Consider the following 8,607-nt stretch of genomic DNA (forward strand, 5'->3'; position numbering starts at 1 on the left):
GAAAGGAAAGGAAAGGAAAGGAAAGGAAAGGAAAGGAAAGGAAAGGAAAGGAAAGGAAAGGAAAGGAAAGGAAAGGAAAGGAAAGGAGAAAAGGAGGATGCATGGGGCACTGAACAGCATGGTCTAGTGGAGGAGTCCCTGTCCATGGCAGTGAGATTGGAGCTAGATAATCTTTATGATCCTTTCTACTCAAACCATTCTATGATTCTATGATTCTATGATTCTATGATTCAAAGATTTAAGATTGCATGTTTTCAGAACCAGAAATGAAAAAGCAGAAAAATGTAGATCCATTGCTTATACCTGTCTCAAATAGCTGGATGTGGTTTCTAGATTGGTGTCAACATCAGCTTCTGAGCTCTCTTCTGCATGTTACAMRTGTTKSGGGGAGATCATTTCACACTGCTCTCTAACAAGGAAAAGCACACACCACCTTACTGGAAGTGCATAGGGAAAACTCATCAGGACAGCAATTTCCTCCTACCTCACTTCTTAACAGAAAGCCTTTATACTCTATATTTTGAGGAGTAAAAACATGTCTTTGCATTAATTCAGTATGTGATGCAGTGGAGTTCCCTCAGATCCGTTGATGCTGCTGGACTGGAACTAATAACTAAAAATCCTCAGACAGAGCTGTCACTAAGGTTAGTTGCTTGCAGAGAAAAGATTTCCATGAATTTGGAAGTATGTTTTAGATTGTTTTGCTCTGTGCTCTTACATACCTGCATCTGAGAACAAATTGGTAGCGCTGACAGGGAAAAAATGAAGYTATTAAAAGAGTGGAAATCAAGTTGCTACCGGTATCATGTGAAACTGCAGTGGAAGTGTAAGAACAAAAGGTGTAAAAGGAGATAAGCAACAGCAATATGCTGTGAATGGGGTATTTAAATGAGTGGCCAAACAAGGGCACTCAGGTCTCATGGCAAAATGCTCCTTAAAATGTTCTGATTTAGACAGTTGTAGGCTGGATAAACAGTGACAAAAAAGAATAGATACAAAAACACACAAAAGTGGGTGAAAAAAAAAAACAGAGAGAAAGAAGGACTTTATTGTGGGACAAGCCTCTTTTATCCACTTTAKCAACYAGAGTATACATTTGTGTYAAACAKACATTGGTTAAGAGACAGCTGTTTAATTAGTAATCAGAACATAATTGGTGAGTTTGCAAAAGTTATAGTATTAGAAATGTTTATAATTTCTAGCCACCTGCATTATCAATTCTATATTCCAATCTCCTTTTCTCAACAGTAGCTAAGGATGCAGCATTCCTCCTCCATGCAGGCTGTTAACACTCCCTCTCTCTTCCCAGGACTCAGTCATACACAATAATTGGCTGAGTTCCAGAATCAGGGCTTGTGGGACCACTGTTTTCCCCCACAGACAGAAAAAAATACAAGTTGGTTATATGTGGGTATGAACAGGAGAGCTCCACTAACAGGTGAAGAGAGCAGCCCTTGAAACCTCAAAAGGTGCTCGGGACCAGCCTGGACAGAGAAGTGAGCTGGCTGGCCTCTGTACAAAATTTATGAAATCAAATCATTGCTACAACTGGCTCCCCCTCTCACCACATTATTACATTCTGGCTAAAACCAAAAACCAAGCTCCATCTCTCATAGTTGTTGTGTTTAAATCATGCCCATTAATTTCAGGATTCCAGTCTGCAAAAGTCTCTACAAAATAGCTCATTACGAGTTTGCAAAGCTGATTGTGACTTTGTTATGACTTTGCAAATTTCATAACAAGCACAAGAATTTTATTCTTAAGTTTCCCTCTATTAAAATGTGCCAAAGTATCCTAACACTGCGTCAAAGTAAAAATGATGAACTTTTCCTTCATGAAAGAAAGTATTGCTGTGTTTAAAATGTTATATTTTCTCCAACAGCCCATCTCTAATGTGAAAATTAATGTGCCCTGCCCGAGAGCCTCTGCAATAATACTGAATGCATTCAAAATTGCTGCTTCTATTCAATACTGATTAGTTGGCTTTTAAAGTATAACATGGCCAGCCACAATTGCATTTTATTGATTTACATTTTTTATTCCATTTTACGTAGCATAAAATTAATTTCCAAATTATTATCTGGTTAGCAAACATTTCAACTAATCAGAGAATTTGAAAAACCCTTGCTATGAATTAATATAGGAAAAAGTGTAGGAAAAAGTGTAGGAAGGTCTTCAAAATTGTGGTTTTGTGGTAGGTGCCAGAAGTACTTCAGTAGTGTGGCAATACTCATGGTTAAGTCTAAAAGCCTCATCATGTGCCAAAGTTAAACAACAACAGTTAAAATAACCACAAAAATAAATGCTTTTTATCACAGTTATTAAATATATATATATATATATATATATATATATATATATATATATATATATATATTTTGCCTAAAAATAATTCACTTCATGGCTTTCCAAAAGGAAATGAAAGAAGTATTCTAATGATTGTCTTGATTTAATCCCAGCATTGCTTTGTACTCCCAAACACCAACTGGGCAGGGCTGAAGAAGCTCTTTAGTGTATGTTGACAAACAMTCCTCCTCTTAAATGTTGCATCACTGACTTTGAAACTAAGGAAAAATAAACYTAAAGGGGAAAAAGAAAAGGAGATTAATTATTTTAGAACTGCTTTCATAAGAAATTTTCATGCTGGCATGTTCTAGGATCTGCAGTTGAGCACAGGGAGAAGTGTGGCTGCACCTTGAATCTACAGAATTTGGGCTGGCACAGGCTCAGGATGGCACTCAAACACTCAAACACAAATCCCACCAGGCTGCACAGGCATAAATGAGCATGTGAGGGAAAAGCAATCAATCTGAATGTTCAGCAGCTGTTCACAGAATCAAATATCCAGAGAGGGCTCCAAATACAACATCTGAGAAGGTTTTGTGAATGAGGAGAGCACAACATCTACTTGCAAATGCCAGCAAAGCAATCTCATCCCTTTGATTATATCTGATACTCTAGAAATGTTTCAAGTCTGATGTTCACAGAAGTGTATCTATTTTTTTTTAAGAACAAGAGAAATAATCTGCATTCTTTTTTTTCTGTGTTGTACCAAATCATTTTAAAATGGCGTAGCACTTTTTCATCCTTAATCCTGTCTAAATTTTGTTACGCTTTGATTTGTTTGAGTAAAATCAGTTTTGTGATAAAACTATGTATGGGGTTTTTTTTTTCTTTTATGAAACCGGTTTTAATGTGCTCATTTTCCTCAGAACATTACAAAATTAATTACTAAAATGAAATCTTTCTCCCTTCCAGTATCTGATCTACTGTGGAGCTGTCCATGGTACGGCAGGAACCGAATCGACCTGATGGAGAGAGAACTCCTCATTAGCTGATTGTGAGGGGTCTCCCCGGGGAATAAGGACAGTAGAGGCTTGGGAAGCTTTACCTTTCTGTTTGATGATTCAACTTGCACTGTTCTCATCCCCGAGGCACACCAAGATTGTGAGGGGAACGTGCTGTTGATCAGGGTGCCACAGGAAAACGTTCACAGCGGCAGTCTAATGACTTAAGTACATTCTTGGGATATCCCGGAATAATACGCCTGATCTTTCCTAGTCCATGTAAAGAACAGAAAATTATGTACAGCCCCTTCACTGCCCAGAATGCTCCCAAAGCCCAGAGGATAGTTGGACAGAAACTACACGGTATTAATCTATTTTTTAATGTGGGAAATCAGCACTACAGTTCATATGTCGCTGTTTGATGCCACGTGATGATTACTAATGCTGCCTCGTCAACAAATGTCATAAGGCACAGGGGAAAGGGGCAGTGCCTACCCATGACGTGGTCAAAACACAACAAAGAAACTCCATCCCCAAAAAATCCCCAAACTGAGCCCGAAAACAAACAGTAAAGCTGGTGTGACACAATCTGTGGAGTCCATGTTTCATGCTTGCAGGTAGGCAAAATAATGATTACATGTCAGGGGCCATTTATTATTGTTGTTTGTAAAAGACACAAACTCATAGAGAGGGAAGGTTCCAGGTCATGGTGAGGGGACTTGGCAATCTAGGGCAGATGGTAATGCAGATGGGAACCAGAGAGGACAAATGAGAAACCTCCCAAAGAAGAAACTCAGTCACAGAGCTGAGAAAATCCTTCATCAAATCTGAGAATAGAGATGAGGAGCTGGATGTTTGCTCCAAAAGCCAGCGTGCTGGGAGGACAGCCAAGGCAGGGAGGGCTCAGTGGCCCAGCAGCACACCAAGCCATTGCAATCCCCTGCAATTAAACCCTCTGGGCATAGCAACTGAGCAAATATTAGGAAAAAAGAAGGGAACTGTGCTCCTTTAAACAAAGAGTGGAATTTGKTGGGCCTAGCAGAGCAGAGCAAAGGGTTTGGAAGCGGCGCCATGGAGTCCATCTGCTGCCATTAGGTTTGACTGCTTGCTGCTGTTGACTAATTCATAAAAAGTTCCATCATTAAGCAGTTAGTTTAGATTTAGATACATGCAGTCCTCTCAGTTTATTGTCTAATGTGAAATACCCAGAGCTTGCAGACACAAACAGAAATGTAATGTTCCCTGTAGCTCACAAAATCAAATGCCTTTCAGTTCCAGGCTTTAATTTATAGTCTTCCTTCCAGGTGGTGGCAAGGCACAGATCCAAAGTACAGTATGGCTTGCACCAGATGTTGGCACTCATGCAAACCTAATTTTGGCAAGCAGGGGGAAGAGTCAGGGCATTGAGATGCCATGGCAGCCATTCTGGTGCTGGCTTGGTGCCTTGAGAGCGTGGCAGGATTTCATGTGTGTGTGTCAGCTCCAGACCCTGCTCCCAGTTATTTTATGTTCTCTAAAGCAAAGCAAGTCTCCAGCTGTTACAGTGTGGAGAAGCAAACTTTGAGCAACCAAATGAGAGTGGCTGATACAGAAATATGTGGAAATGTTTGAACTTGCAGGGTCTGAAATGCTATCTCTGCAAATCAATGCATTGTGCACTTCAGTCTGATTCAGATGGGCAGCAATTTAGATGACAATGATGATGTTTTAATTACAAGTATTTCTAATTTTGAGTCAAGATAGGACTTGAATATTTGTACAAYAAAATTGACTTATTAGCACTATGAACTCCAAATAGTTGGCCCATGAAAAGCCCATGTGAAACAATGCTCAAGTAGTGCTGATGTTTGAATTAGCAACATCATGAAAAAGCAACTACAGATGACAAGCTGAAGAGAGCAAACTCAACTGATAAACACAGATCATGGGCTGCTTAATTACTTGGCTGTTATCTCGTGAACGTCCTGGATTGAATAGAACAGCTTCAACTGAGCAGGGGCTGACATGAAGCTAATTCCACAGCTACAAAAAGCATGCGAAAAAGCAAGCAAAGAATCATAAAACCAAGAACTGAACTGATGTTCCTCTAATTCAGAGCTGAGAGCATGGAGGGCAAGGGATGAAAGAGCTCCTGCTACACATGCAAGTGACAGGGAATTAAATAGAGGCCATTAAATTATAATAATTATTATATTATTATTAATTAAATTATTAATTAAATTATTATAATAATCTCCATTAAATTATATGGACATATGGCAAGGGTAAGCATCCAGGTAGTAGCAAGGCAGAAGAATGTGATTTGTTGGTGTCTCCAAATTTTGGTGCAGTAAGCCTGACTGAAACTTTGTTAAGGCATATCACTGTCAGATATACCTTAATTTAACTTTAATATCACTCTAATTTCAACAGGATTATGTGAGGATTGGCTCTCCAGAAAAAAACACAGAAGGGAATTAGGATATTTCTGAGAGAAATCTGCACCTAAGGTGTCCTACTTAGAAGAGGAGGCACACACCCTTTTTCAGAYGTGCTAAAAAACCTTATCCTGGGGCAACATGGCAATGATCCAGGAGCACAGACAAATCTTTTCATATCRCTGGCTATGCCTTGCATTTTAATCATTTGACAGAAGAAGAGAGCCAGGGGTCTGCAGACAGGAGGAGGCACAGGGTGGGACAGGGCTTTATTTGGCTCACTGGTCATGGATTTCATCTGAGGTGAAAAAAAAGATTCCAGTGAGAGACCATGTAATGCTCCTGATGCCAGTTTTATTTCCAGGTGCATCAGAATTTTGCCTCAAATGAAGGCAGAAGTGTGGCTCCATTGTTACCCTGGTCTAATTCACAGTGTAGCTTTGGCTTTGTTACCAGGGAAACGGCTGCTAGGAAGGGGGGGGAGATTTAGGATGAATGTTCTCTGGTGTGGACAAGAAATACGTAATACTGGAATAGTGTGCATCAATTGACAGTGGCCAGGACTTTTTTCTTTGAAAAAAAACCAAAAAAAAACAAACCAGCCCTGAATTCAACTCCCTCTGTGGTGTTGACCAAGGTGATGAAAGGTAAAAAGGTGCTTCAGCTAAAATCTACCTGTGACAACTGTTGTGCAAGCAAATGTACATAACTTTGCAAAAGACCTTAAAAATCACCAGCACCAGACATTGCAGTGTTTCATCTGCAGTGAGCACTACTGGTGGATGCCTGAAGTCTCTTAGATACCAGTTGCAAGATTATTTTTGAATACATCACATCATTGTTCACCCAGCACAGTGCATAGCCAGTAACAGGTCTCTATGCATTTATCTGCCTTTTTCTGAASATTTTTACTTTAAGGCACCTAAGGAATCCCTTTAGGTAGAGATTTGCAAAACCCAGCTAAAGGTGTCCCTCATAGCAACGATTTCAGATGAGGTGATGGTGACAGGCTGAGAGCAGCGTGCATTTTTCCCACATCTTCCTCTGCTTTTTCAGCATTTTTGACTTCTCTCTGAGAGGCACACAATCACCTCATCCACACCTTTACTGTGTACAATACCCCAAACCACATCACCCCAGACTCCTGACCTGAGCACTCTTGCTCCCTGGAGACAAGGGAAGCCCATCTGAACTGGTGAGAACTAGAAAAATCAGAAACTTCAAGGTAAGTGCATTAATAACCTCTAAGAAAACACTGGATATTTTAAGTCTGTTTCAGGCAGGTAGCCCTACCTTTAGTAATAAAATTAGGACAGCAAGGATTCTTAAAGGAGACTGATGGATTTAGGAACCCTTTTTATTTGTCTATGAAGTCACCAAGAGCATGTGAAGCCATTAATGTTCGTAGCTGATATATAAAGTCATATTTTTAAACGTGTTTCTGTTTTATGCTTTCAAACTGTGGACACATAGAATAAAAACAGTTTAGAAACCCTGTCACTTCAACAATATGCACTATTTCTTTTCTACAATGCATTAAAAAGGAGTCTACAAAACACAGAGGCCCATTAAAATGTTTAGCATCTCTCTATAAACAAGACAAATCCCCCTCTACATWAAATTTTAGCCTCAAAACACTTCAGAGAAAACAGCAGGCAAGGACAAAGTCCATGMTGGGTACTGGGTACCTCCCTTGGAGTGTGTGCACCGTGTTTGTGTGTGATACACAGTGTGAAGTACCAACATAATTTAATTTGATGTGTCTCTGCRTTACCAAACTATTTCTACCTGTGAAAATTACAGCAGCCTTTGATCTGTGATTCTGAGCGAAGGGAAACAAATTTATTGTCTATCCAGGAATCCCCCAAACCCTCCTGTGCTTCCCACAGAGGCCCCAGTGAGGTCAGCCCTTGGGAAAGGGAATACATCTACATTGGGGAGAGAGAATTRTGAAGAGCATTCCTCAAAAGGCAGCTCTTCAACAGATGGCTTGAGTGGGGCTTGCAGCCTATGCAAAACAAACAAACACTTCCCTTGGGATTTATTTCCCCATGAATCTCTCAAGACTTGGTCTCCCCACATCCCCTAGGAATCGGTTCTTTTAGGTAAAAAAATCCAGGCCTTCACTTCTTTGTCCTTACTGGTCCAAGAGTGATGCTTAGAGCTTTAAATTCTTATGTTCAAAAACGTGAGATTTCTTTAAAAACGTGACTATGCCACAGTGCTACATAATAAAAGATCCCCTATCCCAAGATCCAAGTGACAGGAAGTGCTGGGGAAGGACTTCAGAACCAGGAAATCCCCCTGAATTACCTTACAAGTATTTTCACTATTTCCACATCAACAGATCATCTCTGCGTGCACACAGAAACCCTCGGTGGATTTCTCTTCCCTGAAAATCTCCCATTCCTATTGTTCCCACATGAAGTTTTAGCATCCCCAAACCAACGAGCCTGCCAGCCACCTCCCTCTGACAGCATCAATAGAGGCATAAAAGAATTTTTCCCCACGCTGCTAGTGAAAGGGATTGACAAATAGCAGCTCTTCAGCTGCTGAAACAAGAACATGAAAAGAGGTTGATTTGAATAGATTTCTATCACATGCAATTCAAAGCAATCAAGGGTTCTGAACAACAAGAATGACTCTTTTAAAGCAACAATTAAAAGCCAGGCTCAGCTTTAGCTATCTCAAAGTTACGTGCCTAATCTAAATTATTATCATTTCTTTATGTTCCATCTATAGATAGATAGAAATACACAGCAAGACATCTTGCTCCAGATGACAAGTCAAAGCCTCCCTGTGACAGCTGGTTGCTGGAAGTGCCTGGAAATCCAACATGAGCATATCTGTTCTGACTCTTTTGCTATTTGCTTCATTCATTGAAAAAAAAAAAAAAAAAAAAA

Source organism: Malurus melanocephalus, unplaced genomic scaffold (assembly GCF_030028575.1).
Source record: "Malurus melanocephalus ecotype Western Australia unplaced genomic scaffold, MMel_1.1 scaffold_310, whole genome shotgun sequence".
Classification (NCBI taxonomy): domain Eukaryota; kingdom Metazoa; phylum Chordata; class Aves; order Passeriformes; family Maluridae; genus Malurus; species Malurus melanocephalus.